The sequence below is a fragment of the Oncorhynchus mykiss genome, chromosome 15 (assembly GCF_013265735.2).
Source record: "Oncorhynchus mykiss isolate Arlee chromosome 15, USDA_OmykA_1.1, whole genome shotgun sequence".
Taxonomy (NCBI): domain Eukaryota; kingdom Metazoa; phylum Chordata; class Actinopteri; order Salmoniformes; family Salmonidae; genus Oncorhynchus; species Oncorhynchus mykiss.
In genome coordinates this window covers 40319584-40337583 of record NC_048579.1, presented here as the reverse complement: position 1 = coordinate 40337583, position 18000 = coordinate 40319584, and the positions used below count along the sequence as shown (strand labels likewise).

Below are 18000 nucleotides of genomic sequence, written 5' to 3'. Positions count from 1 at the left end.
GACTGTAGTTCATTCTTACATGTTCTATGTTTGAGCTGCTTTTGAAAGCAAAAGTGGAATTTAAAACATTTTTGGATTGTTGAATTGGTTAGCTAAACTAGCAGGATTGTTTGTTTTGTTACTACGGCAACTACTGTAGCTATCTAGTAAACTTGCTAGCTACTTCAGTGGATGATGAACAAATTTCTCCCGGCAAATATGTTAATTTATAGCCATGGTATAAAAAGGATAATGGGGCCACGTCATTCATTATTTTCCATAGAACGCATAGCCTCTCGGTGATTATCCCTTACATATTGGATGACTGTCATTCATATTCCATTCACCCAGCTCAATATAACATGGATCGGTTTAGGCTACTACATGATACTAAAAATTTTCCTAAACCCATCATGAGATTGCTCCAACCTAGATTATGAATGAAAGTTTACAACGTAGGTGCATAAGATTGAGAGAAATTTGAGTAATCAAAGTGACAGACATTCTGCTACCTAAGAATAGTAAAGCCCCCTTTACTGGCTCAAATAGTTGACCTATCAGCAGTTACTTTGTAAACCTTTGGAAAAAATTGTGTTTGACCAGATACAATGATATTTTACAAAAAAAAGTATAACAGACTTTTAACACATTTGTTGGGAAGACAATTCTACAAGCACAGCACTTACACAAATTAATGAGGATTGGCTGAGAGAAATTGATGATAAAAAGATTGTGGGGGCTTTTGCTAGACTTCAGTGAGGCTTTTGATATAGTCTACTTGTCACACCCTGACCATAGTTTGCTTTGTATATTCTATGTTTTGTTTGGTCAGGATGTGATCTGAGTGGGCATTCTATGTTGGATGTCTTGTTTGTCTGTTTCTGTTTCTCTGATTGGGAGCCATATTTAGGTAGCCTGTTTTGTTTTGGGTTTTGTGGGTGATTGTTCCTGTCTTTGTTACACCAGATAGGGCTGTTTTCGGTTTTTCAAGTTTCTTGTTTTTGTATATTGTTCTATTGTCATCTTTATTAAAGATGTATCAAAATAACCACGCTGCGTTTTGGTTCGCCTCTCCTTCAACAGAAGAATCCCGTGACACTACTGCTGGAAAAACATAGGTGTTATGGCTAGGGCTGTTGCGGTGACCATATTACCGCCATACCGGCAGTCACGAGTCATGAAGGCTGTCAAATAATTCTCCGAGCTCTGATGCTGCTGCTGGTCATTAGTAGTCTACCAAACTTGCTAACTGCCTGATACTCAGCACTCTATTGTCCCTCTAATCACGCTGACATCAATGCAAATGTGATCAAAAATCTAATCAAACACTTCATGAGAGCCCACGAGCTCAAGTTGCGCAACATTTCTATAGGCTATACAATTGCGCGAGAAAGAGTTATGGCCTCTACTAAAAGAGGAGGATCCCATCAGCTTTCTATAGGCTAGGCCTACTTTATTTATTTCTCAACTTTCCCAATATGAAGCACATTGCTTATATTTACAACAGGAGTATGGCCTACCTGACTGGCATGAAAATGAACCACACGAAATGCACCCTCCATTCGTTATTTATGTGCATAGATGACATGTATTTTTTCCGCTGCCACTGTTTTCGATACAGGTGCATGATAATGGTACATTCTAAATCAAAACAAATTTAACACAGAAAATATATTGTATGTGTCAAGACAATTGTCAAGACTTCCGCCAAAGTCGGTCCCTCTCCTTGTTTGGGTGGCGTTGGGAGGTCGACGTAACCGGCTTTCTAGCCACCATCTTCCATTTGTTCTGTCTTTGTCTTATCACACTTGGCTTCACTCAATCAATTACTTGTTTATTATTTAACCCCCTGTTTTCCATGTTGTATTTGTGAATGATGGTTTCTTGTATGTTCGGTCCATCATGGTGTGCTCGGTGTTGTCATTTTTTAGTAAAAGCATGTTGATTACTCATATTTGCTGTCCTGCGCCTGACTCTCTACACCAGCCGCACATAGGACCCTTACGACAATACTAAATCAAGAATAGTCTGATGGGTAACAATATTAGCCTATCAATTGTGAATAATATTTTATCACTTGTGAATAATGCCTTCCATAAGAAGCAATTACTTTTTTGCAACTCTTTCGAATCGTAGTCGCACACCTCATGTAGCCTAGACCATAGGCCTATATGTTTTGATAAGGTTTGTATCACAACTAAAGTGGCCAAATAACTTCTTAAAAGTTAGCACATTAATCCGCTTTAGAAGGAGTGTAGAGCCTAACTGGCGTACATAAGCAGCGCGTGAGTTTCAAGTTTGGGGAAGATCATTTTCACCATAAAAATTCACCTTCATAATAAAAGCATTACATGCATAATTGCATTTGAGGTCACTTTGGATAATGATGTTTTCCACTAATGGAACATTTGCGTTTATAGCCTACTACCATGTGCACATTATAATTGCTCAGCTTATAATGTGAAGAAGTAGCCTAATAGATTATCAACATTTTAAGCTAAACGTTCTGATCTGTTGCGTCAGCTACATTGCATACAAAAGTTTTGGGGGATTCTATTGGTTGTATTAATTTGGCATCTATCGCATCCCACCACTGTCCCAGACCATGTTTTTAATATTTATTTCTCGCACAGAATAGGTCGACTTTTGTACTATGGGGGATACTAGATTGACATAGGCTAGTGCTTTTGCTGTTCGTTATGCCTATTCATCTTGTTGGCTGAAGAAAAGTAAAAGTGGACAGTTGTTTCAATATATTCAATATGCACCTCAGAATTGGAAAAGTACACACGCAGTTTGGTTCCATCTTCACTTGTAGCCTGTGAGAAAGACCCAACTCAATATTTGGAAGGTGTTTTCCATTTTTTTGTAGACTCATTGTATATGCAGGCGAAGTTGTTTGAGTGGAACTATGTTGGGCATATTGGACATAGAAAAAAATGATTTAAACGAAAACACTCTTTATGAGCATGAGTGTTGTACACAATTCAGAAAAAAATGACTCTCATATACAAAATTCCAAAATTCCTATTCCTATGTGATTTAACCTCCATCAAAGGGTATTATGACAGCCATTATGGATTTTGGACTCCATATTGGATTTGTGGCAATATCCTGTGTGGCTCCAAAGATAATCTGTGGTGGCGCCCTGACTAAATTGCAAGAGTAGGGGCTAAAGATACAAAATGCTTCAGACCCCAAAAAAAGTCATTTTGATTTTGGAGCCCACTTGTTTTCCTGAGAGCCGATTACAAATGCCTTAACATCAAACGACATGTGTAACTGTATGTATTTTTTTCAGGACCATACAGCACTGGATGAAAACAATTTTGACTTGGAAAGTTGTCTATTAATCAACTACCAAAAAGTATAATAAAATATTCATGGTTGATATTTCCGCATATTGTATATCTGTCCTTACAGGTCCATATTTCAAACCAAATCAAATTGTATTTGTAACATGCACCGAATACAACAGGTGTTGACCGTACTGTGAAATGCTTACTTACTTATCCAACAATGCAGTTAAAGAAATAGAGTTAAGAAAATATTTACAGAATAAACTAAAGTAAAAAATGTAATATAAAATACACAATAAAGGCTATGTACAGGGGGTACCGGTACCGAGTCAATTTGCGGGGTACAGGTTAGTCGAGTTAATTTGTACATGTTGATAGGGGTAAAGTGACTATGCATAGATAATATACAGCGAGCTGCAGCAGTGTAAAAACAAAAATGGTGGTGGGGTTTCAATGTAAATAGTCAGTGTGGCCATTTGATTAATTGTTCGCAGTCTTACGGTTTGAGGTAGAAGCTGTTAAGGAGCTTTCAGACTTGGCACTCTGGTGCCGCTTGCCGTGCAAAGAGAACAGTCTATTTGCAAGGCAAGCAGCCACTATTCCTGGGGTCTGGCAAAATTAAGGCAGTTATACAATTTTAAAAACATTACAATACATTCATTAGAGAATTCACAAGCCCATACTCCACTACCACATATCTACAATGCAAAATCTGTGTGTATGTGTGTGTATAGTGCGTATGTTATCATGTGTGTGTATGCATGTGTCTGTGCCTATGTTTGTGTGTATTTCACAGTCCCCGCTGTTCCATGAAGGGTATTTTTACTTGCTTTTTAAATCTGATTCTACTGCTTGCATCAGTTACCTGATGTGGAACAGAGTTCCATGTAGTCAATGCTCTATGTAATACAGTGCGCCTCCCATAGTTTGTACTGGACTTGGAGACTGTGAAGAGACCTCTGGTGGCATGTTTTGTATGCATGGGTGTCCGAGCTGTGTTCATTTTAAACAGACAGCTCGGTACCTTCAATTTGTCAACACCTCTTATAAAAACAAGTAATGAGGAAGTCAATCTCTCTTCCACTTCGAGCTATGAGAGATTAATGACATGCATGTCATTAATGTTAGCCCTCCGTGTACTTCTTAGAGCCTGCCGTGCTGTCCTGTTCTGAGCCAACTGCAATTTTCCCAAGTCTCTCTTTGTGGCACCTGACCACACAACTGAACAGTAGTCCAGGTGCGACAAAACCAGGGACTGTAAAACCTGCCTTGTTGATAGTGCTGTTAAGAAGGCAGAGCAGCGCTTTATTATGAGCAGACTTTATTATGACTTGGGTTACTGGAGCTTTTGACAATTTTTTGGGCCATCATCTGACACCGGCTAGTATATACAGTTGAAGTCGAAAGTTTACATACACTTAGGTTGGAGTCATTAAAACTTGTTTTTCAACCACTCCACAAATGTCTTGTTAACAAACTATAGTTTTGGCATCTACTTTGTGCATGACACAAGTAATTTTTCCAACAATTGTTTACAAACAGATTTCACTTATAATTCACTGCATCACAATTTCAGTGGGTCAGAAGTTTACATACACTGACTTGACTCTACCTTTAAAAAGCTTGGAAAATTCCAGAAAATGATGTCATGGCTTTAGAAGCTTCTGATAGGGTAATTTACATAATTTGAGTCAATTGGAGGTGTACCTGTGGATGTATTTCAAGGCCTACCTTCAAACTCAGTGCCTCATTGCTTGACATCATGGGAAAATCAAAATAAATCAGCCAAAACCTAAAAAAAAGTCTGGTTCATCCATGGGAGCAATTTCCAAACGCCAGAAGGTACCACGTTCATCTGTACCGACAATAGTACACAAGTATAAACATCAGGGGACCACGCAGCCATCATAACGCTCAGGACATAACCTGAAAGGCCGCTCAGCAAGGAAGAAGCCACTGCGCCAAAACCGCCATAATAAAGCCAGACTACAGTTTGCAACTGCACATTGGGACAAAAATGTTACTTTTTGGAGAATGTCCTCTAGTCTGATGAAACAAAAATAGAACCGTTTGGCCATAATGACCATCGTTATGTTTGGAGGAAAAAGGGAGAAGCTTGCAAGCCGAAGAACACCATCCCAACTGTGAAGCACGGGGGTGCCATCATCATGTTGTGTGGGGGTTTTGCTGCAGGAGGGACTGGTGCACATCACAAAATAGATGGCATCATGAGGTAGGAAAATTATGTGGATATATTGAAGCAACATCTCAAGACACCAGTCAAGAAGTTAAAGCTTGATCGCAAATGAGTCTTCCAAATGGACAATGACCCCAAGCATACTTCCAAAGTTGTGGCAAAACAGCTTAAGGACAACAAAGTCAAGGTATTGGAGTGGCCATCACAAAGCCCTGACCTCAATCCCATAGAACATTTGTGGGCAGAGCTGAAAAAGCGTGTGCGAGCAAGGAGGCCTACAGACCTGACTCAGGTACACCAGCTCTGTCAGGAGGAATGGGCCAAAATTCACCCAACTTATTGTGGGAAGCTTGTGGAAGTTCTACCTGAAACGTTTGACCCAAATTAAACAATTGAAAGGCAATGCTACCAAATACTAATTGAGTGTATGTAAACTTCTGACCTGCTGGGAATGTGATGAAATAAATAAAAGTTGAAATAAATCATTCTCTCTGCTATTATTCTGACATTTCACATTCTTAAAATAAAATGGTGATCCTAACTGAACTAAGACATTTTTACTCGGATGAAATGTCAGGAATAGTGAAAAACTGAGTTTAAATGTATTTGGCTCAGGTGTATGTAACCTTCTGACCTAAACTGTACACATTTGCACATGCACGCACACACGCACACACAGTGCTCTTGTTGACAGTGTGTGTTTTAGAGGATCCGGTTAGGCCGGTCACAGCCGAGCCGAGAGCCCGGCCACATTACTATGATTATAGCTAATTAGCGGCCACGAGGGATACTTCCGTCCTGTTTAATAGAGTGACACTGAGGAGAGCGAAAAACAATCTGATTTCCATCCTAATGGAGAAAAACCACTGCGGCGTACATTAAGAGATGGCACCCACTCGGCGAGTGTTTGGAGATGGGGCTCTCGAGCACGAGTGCAAGCATTAAGCCGCAGACTTCTGCCCGTGTGCTCGGGTTGATTAAGCTGCTCCAGGCGAGGACTAATGGGCCGTTTGATGCATTTTTCATTACAGGCTTATTAGCTGTGAAAACAGGAACCGCTCTAGCGTGTTTTCTCCCCTGCGGGTTTTGACAACCGACAATGTGGAAAAGACATTTAGCCAGCAGTAATTGTTATTTAATTATGCTTCAGAAACAATGCAAATATTTAGACACAACTGGGGTGCTTGATTATCGAGCTCGAGAAGTGACTGTCAGTCATTAAAACGTCTTAGCACTGTGGTGTTTACTGAGAAGGGAGATTTATCTCTGTTTTCTCTCTCTCACCCTAACCTCTCTCTCTCTCTCTCTCTCTCTCTCTCTCTCTCTCTCTGTCTTTCCCTCTCTTCACTCTCTTTCTATTTGTGTGAATGTGTGTATGTTTTTTGTGAAGCAGGTAAATCCATGCAGTGAATGCTCAGTATGTTGTGGTGAAATGGTTGTTATGAATCGAATCTACTGCCGTCTGATGGATGTGCTGTGATCAAGCCTCTGGAAAGGCCACCATTACAGAGATGTCCCTAGTATTGTTATTTCCACCAAATACTTTAACGCCACTTGATTGAGCTAGCTTGTCCCAATGAAACCAATGGAATCGTCCCAAAAGTGCAAACCCTGTCCATCTTACACAAGCATCAGACAGGCTCAAACCCTCAAAGCAATAAAAAAAATAGCCTTTTGAATCTAGGTCTGGTTTTCATAGCCCAGGTGTCCCTGATGGGAATGGTTAGGATGGCTGTCTCTCTAAATCATTTGGTTAGTCCTGGGCATAATTAATATAGTAGGGTACAGTCCATTGACTGCAGTTCAAAGGTTAGGTGTTTGTGAATGTTGGTGATGAGGTAAAGAAAGGCTTATGTCCAGGAAGGCTAAGATAATTCACTCATGTAAGTGGATGATATGTGGTTGCAATGCACATCAACAGGTTAATAATTTGTATTTTTAATGATTACGGATCCGTATTAGCTGCTGCCAAGGCCTAAGTAACTACTCTTCCTGGGGTCCAGCAACATAAGACAACATACAGTTGAAACATACAGTTTAAAATACTACCTGACATTACATTTAATATTACCTAACTCAACACATTCAGTGTGTTAGTTTAGGCCAGCACTACTCCACCACATATTTACAATACAACATCCATGTACGTGTGTGTAGATTGCGTGTCTTATCATGTGCATATGTGTCTGTGCCTGTGTGTGTCTCTTCACAGTCCCCGCTGTTCCATAAGGTGTATTTTTATCAGTTTTTTTATCCGATTCTATTGCTTGTATCAGTTACCTGATGTGGAAAAGAGTTCCATGTAGTCATGGCTCTATGTAGTACTATGCGCCTCTCATAGTCTGTTCTTGGCTTGGGGATTGTGAAGAGACTTTTGGTGGCATGTCTTGTGGGGTATGCATGGGTGTCCGAGCTGTGGGCTAGTAGTTTAAACAGACACCTTTATGCATTCAGTATGTCAACACTTCTTACAAAAACAGGTAATGATTAAGTCAATCTATCTCTCCTCCACTTTGAGCCATGAGATACAGTGGGGAGAACAAGTATTTGAAACACTGCCGATTTTGCAGGTTTTCTTACTAACAAAGCATGTAGAGAGGTCTGTCATTTGTATCATAGGAACACTTCAACTGTGAGAGACGGAATCTAAAACAAACATTTAGAAAATCACATTGTGTGATTTTTAAGTGATTGTTTCTATATGTACAGCTACACTATAACATGTTTGCAACCAAATGTAACTTAAATATGACATTGTGTGTAATTGCACACAATGTGAAGTGTTGTTGGTGAAGGTCCAATATAAAAAATGCAAGTTCATGAAGTTGCAGCCTGTGTTCTCTTATGGAGATTGCATCAATCAAGGTGAATATATGAACTGTCTGATGTATTTTCGTAATTGAACCCTTGATTTGCGCCAGACCCATTATGTTGCCCCCTAGGTGGCTTATCTCCCTCTATTCTGATAAGTCACTCTTTTTGGACTGCCCTCTGCAGCACAAATACAAATTTTTTATGATTCCCAAACTGAGAAGGAGGAGGATGTCCTGCTAGACCTGATTGAGGCCAATCCAGACCTGTGTCTCACAATCAAAGATCTTGATTGAAGGTGTCTTTCTTCAGTTTCACATAATGCTATCAAATAACATGAATGTATATATTGATTGCTTTGAACCATTGTCCCTCTCGTCAAGTGATTTAGACCTGATATCTCCAGAAAGACCATTTAAAAAGGCCAACACACCCTTAGGAGTAATGCTAACTGATATTGGATGTTGATAATCCCATTTCTGTGTCTTCTCTTCATGGAGATTCCGACAGCATAAACCAACTCTAAATTGTTATTGTCTTAATAGATGGTCCAAGATGCCCTGACTGGTGGGCAAGACGTATTAGAAGAGTACCAGACAACCAAAACATTGGACCATAGAACTAGGAGAGAGATGATTGCCATTTTAGTCAGCCACATGAAAGAGATGCATGGGTAAGCTTCTCATTAGCCAATCTGGCCACAAACAATGGATCAAAACAATCAAACTATACATTCATGTTATTTGGCATCATTATGAGACTGTAGAAAGATACAGTAGCTTATTTGGAGTGTGTATGCTTTATTGTTTTTGAGCAGGAGGCTTCACATTCTTCAACAGAGAGAATGTTATGCTCTTGGAATTGTGACTCTCTTTCCTTCATTGAGAGATCCTTTTTCTGTCAAAGGATATATATAAGTGCTGGTAGACCATGCTTGTGGTAATATTTTGACACTTGTTCTGTGGACTGAATGGGGCATCAAACAGTCATAGAATCAAGTCTAAAAATAATAACCATTTAACTCCCTTGTTGGTCATCTTTTCCACAATCTAAGGAACACTTCTATGATCCTGACAGAGGCAAAGTATATCTGAATTATCACCTGAAGACACATCAAGAAGAGTATTTCACCCCAGTCGGAAGGCCCAACTGATAGGAGGAAGACTGACCTGCACCACCAGCAAGGAGGCCATATCATTCCTTGTCCACTCGGCCAATGAAAAATAAACGAAGGAGGTGTTCCAGTATCGACAGGAGCTAGTTTATAGTCCAGACAGAAGCACAGATGTCCTCACAGTCTTTCCCAGGTTTCTGGACATCAAAGGATTGGTGAGTGATGTAGTATGTAGTATGTCTTGGAATCAGAACTACAGGCTATTTGTCTGAGATTGAGAACATGATTTGTGTTGGTCATGAAGTTGAGTTGGTCCACTTTGTTTAAGCGAATCAGTACTTTCTGCTGATGTTTGACGATGAAACATCTGCTAAGCTCCTTGAAAAGTAGGACACTGTATTGAAGCCTAAAGTCATCAAACTGGCAAAATCCCTGACTACGACCACTGATTTTTGTTGCCTCCTGCAGAAAAACTACCAGAGAATGACAATGAAACCAGTAAGTGGATTCTCTCATGGACAGTGCAATATTTCAAACTCAGTGATATTGTTTTATGTGATTTGGGGTCTTGGCCTTTTCTTGCACTAAGACTGGGACAATGATATGTCCTCCCTGATGCTGCTTCTGCGGCATCTCATCCCACCACCAGCAGGAGGGAAGAGGACCAAGATCAGTGCCAGTGATGCTGTGGGTAGACTAGTGCACTTTCATAAGGTAAGAAGAGACAGTAATTGTTGTGTAATTACTTTATTGGGTTGCATCTTCGTTGTCTTAACATGTGGAGAGGGACTTAAAAAGACCCATTGTGTGTTGCAGTCATGCTGCAGCATTGAAGACCATCTTGATGGGAACCATGTTCAACAGTCATACCCCCTTGTCATTGGAAGAAGACACAGCGAGATTGACAAATACTACATTGTGGTGGACAAGAGGCTTGTTCCCTGCCAGGAAATTAGTGGTCTGTGTGCGTTTGATGAAATGTTCAAAGCCCACTTTGTCGTTAACCTGACATATGATGATGCTCTTGTCAACTTCTTCACATTTGCGCAGACAACCATCTACAACATTGATGTAGGCAAAACAAGAGAGGCCACCAAGCATGATAGATTTGAGGACACAACTTCTTAAGTAGATACATATACAGTACCAGTCAAAAGTTTGGACAAACCTACTCATTCAAGGGTTTCCATTTATGTGTACTATTTTCTACATTGTAGAATAATAGTGAAGACATCACAGCTATGAAATAACACATGTAGTAACCAAAAAAGTGTAAAACAAATCAAAATCTATTTTATATTCTTCAAAGTAGCCACCCTTTGCCTTGATAACAGCTTTGCACACTCTTGGCATTCTCTCAACCAGCTTCATGAGGTAGTCACCTGGAATGCATTTCAATTGACAGGTGTGCCTTGTTAAATGTTAATTTGTGGAATTTCTTTCTTTCTTAATGCATTTGAGACAATCAGTTGTGTTGCGACAAGGTTAAGGTGGTATACAGAAGATAGCCCTATTTGGTAAAACCCCAAGTCCATATTATGGCAAGATCTCAAATATCTCAAATATAAGTAAGTATTCTCCAAAAAAAAAGACTTCCAGTTTGTTCTATACTGGGTTTTCTTAAATGTCTCCCATACAGGGATTTTCTTTTTTACAATAGTTTTTTTTACAATCACTTTGGCACTAATTTCAGAACCTTGATGTCATTTTTCAAAACTCTAGACACAAAACTAGACACAAAACTCACAACCAATGATCAAAATGCTAATTTTTCAAAACTTAACCTCAAAGTATTACCATTTCAAAATGCAATTCACACATTACATCTGAGATGACTGTCTATTCATTTCATTACAATGATCAAACTATCAATTGATAAAACTGCTCAAAATGATAAGTATAACTGTTGCATTACTCTTAATGCATAGTTTTATGGAAACTGACAAACAATATTCCATGTTTAGATCATGAAAGTTTCAGGATAACGAGATCCATTGACACCAATTACCGTGGAATATGAACCAATTGGACTACATTATCTATGGCTGTAATATTTCATCATCATTCTTTACAAGACACTGTCCCATGTACCACTTTTCAGATTTGACATTACTGTACACTCACCAGCCACTTTATTAGGTACACCTATCTTGTACTGGGTAGGACCCCCTTTTGCCTACACAACAGCCTGAATTATTCATGGTGTTGTACGTTAACTTGTCATTCTGCACACCACTGTTTTAAACAGCTGTTATTTGAGCATTTGTGGCCTTTCTGTTAGCTTGAATGAGTCTGGACATTCTCCTCTGACCTCTCTCATTAACAAGGTGTTTTGCCCACAGAAATGTCGCTCACTGAATGTGTTTTGTTTATCGCACCATTCTCTGTAAACTATAGAGACTGTAGTGCGTAAAAATCCCAGGAGGGCAGCTGTTTCTGAGGTGCTGGAATCACCATGTGTGGCATCAGCAATCATACCACAGTCAAAGTTGCTTAGATTACTCATCTTGCCTGTTCTAATGTTTGGTCAAACAACACCTAAAGCGTTCTACTCTATATACTCTATATATTGAGTAGCAGGCAGCCACATGATTCGCTGTTCGAATGTAACGTTCCTTGATGAGCTAAATCAGGTCTGTAGAGCTGATGGCATGACCCATGTCATTGTGTGGGATAATGTCATTTTCCACCATGCTCAGAATGGTGCAAACATGGTTTCCCAACCACAATTTACCACCCTGTACTTACCCCCATACTCTCCTATCCTTAACACAATTGAGGAATTTTTCTCCACGTGGAGGTGGAAGGTATATGATAGGCGCCCTCACGAACAAGCCGCCCTTCTCCAGGCTATAGATGACGCATGCAATGACATCATGGCAGACCAGTGTCAGGCCTGGATTCGCAATGCCAGAAGATTCTTCCCAAGATGTTTGGCTAATGAAAACATCCATTGTGATGTGGATGAGAACCTAGGGCCAAATCCACAAGATAGGGTTGAGGGAAATATAGAAGTACAGTAATCAATCCTTTGTTTTGCTTTTTACAGTAAGCCAGGTGAGGAACACTGCAGTTGACGTTTTACTGTTTTTTTTCTTTTTTTGTAGCTAATTATTTTTGCTTTGATTCAAAGAAACCTGTTGTGATTTTATTGTATTTCATCAATAAATTTCAAATTTTGTTCAATGATTCCACTGTCTCTGTAGTGTTCTCTCTACTAGTCCTTTTACAGTGATGTATTTACGTGTAGTAGCATAATGAAACATGTGTCACATATTTTGTACTACAATATTTACTGATTGTACGAACAACTACACAGTGAAACTATCAGTATCTTCTGTGTGAGTGATTTAAATGAATGTTCCTATGGTATTTCATGATAAATGAGTTATTTGAACCAATGATGCTGCAAGTGTAAGGTTTCTTTAAAGATATGAATGCACAATGAAATGTTTTGAACATTCGACAGCCTGTGTTACAAGTGATGACCATTTTGAGTTTTGTGTCTAGAGTTTTGAAAAATGACCACAATGTTCTGAAATTAGTGCCAAAGTGATTGTAAAAAACTGTAAATTTAACCTTTATTTAGTAAACTCACCTCATAACCACCTTATGCCAGAACACTCACAACACATGTGTTTTGTGTGTGTGTGTGTGTGTGTGTGTGTGTGTGTGTGTGTGTGTGTGTGTGTGTGTGTGTGTGTGTGTGTGTGTGTGTGTGTGTGTGTGTGTCTGTGTGTGTGTGTGCATGTTTTGGCGCACAGCTTGCTTGTGTCTGTGTGTGTGTGTGTGTGTGTGTGTGTGTGTGTGTGTGTGTGTGTGTGTGTGTGTGTGTTTTGGCGCACAGCAGTGGTGGCCTCAATGTGTGATCTAATGGGCTTTCAACAGCATCAGATGACATTAAGACTACAACACAAATGCACATCAACACACAAACCCCACTCTCCAACTAATTGACTAAATTATATGAAATTTGGGCTGTTTTTCAGAGATCAAGGAGGATAAGCCTGTACACTTCACTTTAATAAATGTACGTGATCAAGTCTCTAGGTGGATGTGCTGCCTGTCTGAGCATCGGCTGCTGGTTGATTGTTTGAGACTTTGTCTGCATGTGCCACGGTGGCTCAGGGTTTTATTGGCTATGCTTGAGGAGTACGTAACATGTCTTGGTGTGAGTCAGCAAACCACACACCCATGCATACACTGAGAAAATTATGAGTTCTACCCCACCCCTACCGCTTCTTCAGAATACCCCCCAGCCAATGCACCTTAAAATGTTGATTTCCACCTTAATAGACATAGCCAAACATAATTATTTTTCATGACATAGCCATAAACAATAACTGGTAATGTTGCACAGTTTTACAAAGGTCTGGAACTCACCTTTCTGGTAAAAATGTGTTTAATAAATTGCTGAGGTGTACTCACTTGTCACGACTTCCGCCAAAGTCGGTCCCTCTCCTTGTTGGGGCGACGTTCGGCGGTTGACGTCACCAGCCTTCTAGCCACCCCCGATCCACTTTTCATTTTCCATTTGTTTTGTCTGTGTCTTACACACCTGGCTTCACTTATATAATTACTTGTTTATTATTTAACCCGCTGTTCCCCATGTTTGTTTGTGAGTGGTTGTTCTTTGTAAATCGGTCCGTTATTGTGGGCTCGAATATTTGCCTTGTATTTTTGTATTTTGAGTAAAGTACGTTGATTACTCAGTTCCCTGAGCTGACAAGGTACAAATATGTCATTCTGCCCCTGAACATGCAGTTAACCCATTAACCCTAGGCCATCATTGAAAATAAGAATTTGTTCTTATCTGACTTGCCTAGTTAAATAAAGATAAAATAAAAATACATTTTAATGGACAAGAAATGTGCTATTCTTTCAAGAACAAGGAAATGTATAAGTGACCCCAAACTTTTGAATGGTGGTGGCTTGTGGGCGTCCTATTCAGGCATCAACACAACAAAATGTGGAAAATGAATGCACAGTGCCTTCAGAAAGTATTCATACACCTTGACATATTCCACATTTTCTGTTACAGCCTGAATTCAAAATATATTTATTTTAAAACATTGTCACCCATCTACACACAATACCCCATAATGACAAAGTGAAAACATGTTTTTAGAAATGCATATATGTCAATAAACAAATAAGTTCCGCCAAGCAGAAACCTGATAAAAAAATAATTTTAAAGAATGCTGTAAGTACAGAAATGGTTTGCTTTGTGTGAAATGAATATGCAATATGCAGTCAGTGACAACTGTGTGGAGTTTGTTAAAGCTTAATTACAGTGTTATAGGCAACATGTCCTGAGACGATCCAATGATCTTCTGTGTAAAATAACTTTTCACATTCTAACGACTCTTGTGTGGCTTGTGAGTGCTTATGTTCTTAAGAGTCTCTGCTTTTCATAGATGGGTCATAATAGTTTGTAGCTCAAACCATTCAGACTTTCAGACAGATGTTTTTGTGATAGGAATGGTTTTTGGGATCCACACTTGTCTCACAAACACGGCCGTTAATCACACAGATTAATTGTTGGTAGCAATGGAAGCAGAAGAAATTGACTAATCCAATCAAACACTCAATGTTTAAGAGAGGTTAGAAGTAAAAAACGTGCCAGCGATACTGTGGAACTCAAACAAAGCACTTTTGAATGTAGTTTTTATGACGGTGCATTGAGCTATTGTTGCTTCAGACATCACGTGGCTTTGACAGAACATTTCCACTAGTTTGTTGCTCCCTGTAAACTCAGCCTACAGGGGAGCTAGATGGTTGGAGTTGTCAGCAAAGCAGCATGACAGAAATATTATGTCAAGTTTTCGAACTACTGGTAGTTTCTTTGAGAAGACATATAAAGCGATCCTTGCATTTGAACAACAGCATAAATACACCTATTATACTTTTGCATGTCAAAAACCAATGACCACTGCTGCACATGCTGCCACTGTTTTGATCAGGTTAGATTAAACTATTTAAAATGAGCAGTCAACTCACGAATAAACTAGTGCACTAGGGAGAATGCAACAAGCATACAGATGCAATAAGTGAAAACACATTATCTAACTGGGGATAGCTAGCTAACATAATGTCACAAAGCATGATGCGCAAGCCAGTTAATGTTCATTCTGAAATAACTTCATATTTACGAGTTAGTCAGATATGAGTTTAGAAAGACTTGAAATTGGCATGGGAGCTAACTAGCTAGCATATAACAGCTAGCTATAGCTAGCTATCTGCTTATCAATTAACTGGTTTATTTGTCCCAAACAGTCAACCAAACTATTTCTCAAAATGTTTCTTAAAATTACTGTAGTAATGGCCTAGTTTTGTGCTGTTTTAGTCAACACAATATGTCACCATGCCATCTATAGTAGAACCTGATTAACAACATGAGGGGCAAACAATCAAATTGGCCATGCTTTTTTGTCCTACCAGATCCGTGATGAGAAGGTTCTAGCTAGTGTATCCCTCTGTCCTTTGACTCTTGTTGGATGTACATAGTTGTCCGGTTTTTCAGGTCCCAGGCTCCTATGACTGTTATGATTATTAATGTACAATTTAATTACAATTAGCCTTTTGCTTTCGCACCATCTTTCCCTGACAGAGCAGATCTACTGTAGTTTCACGAGCGGAAATAAGTTGTCTGGCGCGAGAGACTCATTGGGCACCCCAGCGAGACAGGACAAACTGGCAACATACAAACAGAGAATACAGGTATAAATGCACAGGGGAAATGGGGTGAACAGCCATACCCTCTGCGTAATTCCTCTATGTGGCGTTAAGATGATGTGAGAAGAAGGGGGGCTAACCCTAACCAAGGAAGGAGTGATGGAATTAGCACTTTTCTGCTTTCACAAAAAGCTGGTTCTCGGGCGTGGAGCAAGTGTTCTTGAGCTGAGCGAGAGAAGACGAGGACGTCGTCGAGGTGGACAAACATGAACCGGTTCAACAAGTCATGGAGAACGTTGTTAACCAGGGACTGGGTGCACAGCCCACATACAGTGCCTTGCGAAAGTTTTCGGCCCCCTTGAACTTTGCGACCTTTTGCCACATTTCAGGCTTCAAACATAAAGATATAAAACTGTATTTTTTTGTGAAGAATCAACAACAAGTGGGACACAATCATGAAGTGGAACGACATTAATTGGATATTTCAAACTTTTTTAACAAATCAAAAACTGAAAAATTGGGCGTGCAAAATTATTCATCCCCTTTACTTTCAGTGCAGCAAACTCTCTCCAGAAGTTCAGTGAGGATCTCTGAATGATCCAATGTTGACCTAAATGACTAATGATGATAAATACAATCCACCTGTGTGTAATCAAGTCTCCGTATCAATGCATCTGCACTGTGATAGTCTCAGAGGTCCGTCAAAAGCGCAGAGAGCATCATGAAGAACAAGGAACACACCAGGCAGGTCCGAGATACTGTTGTGAAGAAGTTTAAAGCCGGATTTGGATACAAAAAGATTTCCAAAGCTTTAAACATCCCAAGGAGCACTGTGCAAGCGATAATATTGAAATGGAAAGAGTATCAGACCACTGCAAATCTACCAAGACCTGGCCGTCCCTCTAAACTTTCAGCTCATACAAGGAGAAGACTGATCAGAGATGCAGCCAAGAGGCCCATGATCACCCTGGATGAACTGCAGAGATCTACAGCTGAGGTGGGAGACTCTGTCCATAAGACAACAATCAGTCGTATATTGCACAAATCTGGCCTTTATGGAAGAGTGGCAAGAAGAAAGCCATTTCTTAAAGATATCCATAAAAAGTGTTGGTTAAAGTTTGCCACAAGCCACCTGGGAGACACACCAAACATGTGGAAGAAGGTGCTCTGGTCAGATGACACCAAAATTGAACTTTTTGGCAACAATGCAAAACGTTATGTTTGGCGTAAAAGCAACACAGCTGAACACACCATCCCCACTGTCAAACATGGTGGTGGCAGCATCATGGTTTGGGCTTGCTTTTCTTCAGCAGGGACAGGGAAGATGGTTAAAATTGATGGGATGATGAATGGAGCCAAATACAGGACCATTCTGGAAGAAAACCTGATTGAGTCTGCAAAAGACCTGAGACTGGGACGGAGATTTGTCTTCCAAAAAGACAATGATCCAAAACATAAAGCAAAATCTACAATGGAATGGTTCAAAAATAAACATATCCAGGTGTTAGAATGGCCAAGTCAAAGTCCAGACCTGAATCCAATCGAGAATCTGTGGAAAGAACTGAAAACTGCTGTTCACAAATGCTCTCCATCCAACCTCACTGAGCTCGAGCTGTTTTGCAAGGAGGAATGGGAAAAAATGTCAGTCTCTCGATGTGCAAAACTGATAGAGACATACCCCAAGCGACTTACAGCTGTAATCGCAGCAAAAGGTGGCGCTACAAAGTATTAACTTAAGGGGGCTGAATAATTTTGCACGCCCAATTTTTCAGTTTTGATTTGTTAAAAAAGTTTGAAATATCCAATAAATGTCGTTCCACTTCATGATTGTGTCCCACTTGTTGTTGATTCTTCACAAAAAAATACTGTTTTATATCTTTATGTTTGAAGCCTGAAATGTGGCAAAAGGTCGCAAAGTTCAAGGG

At 39.8% G+C, this 18000-nt stretch overlaps 1 pseudogene; it reads left to right on the top strand.

The window, feature by feature from the left end:
- The first annotated feature begins 8831 nt into the window (after positions 1-8831).
- On the top strand, positions 8832-10528 carry LOC110490727 (annotated as a pseudogene).
- The last annotated feature ends 7472 nt before the right edge of the window (positions 10529-18000 follow it).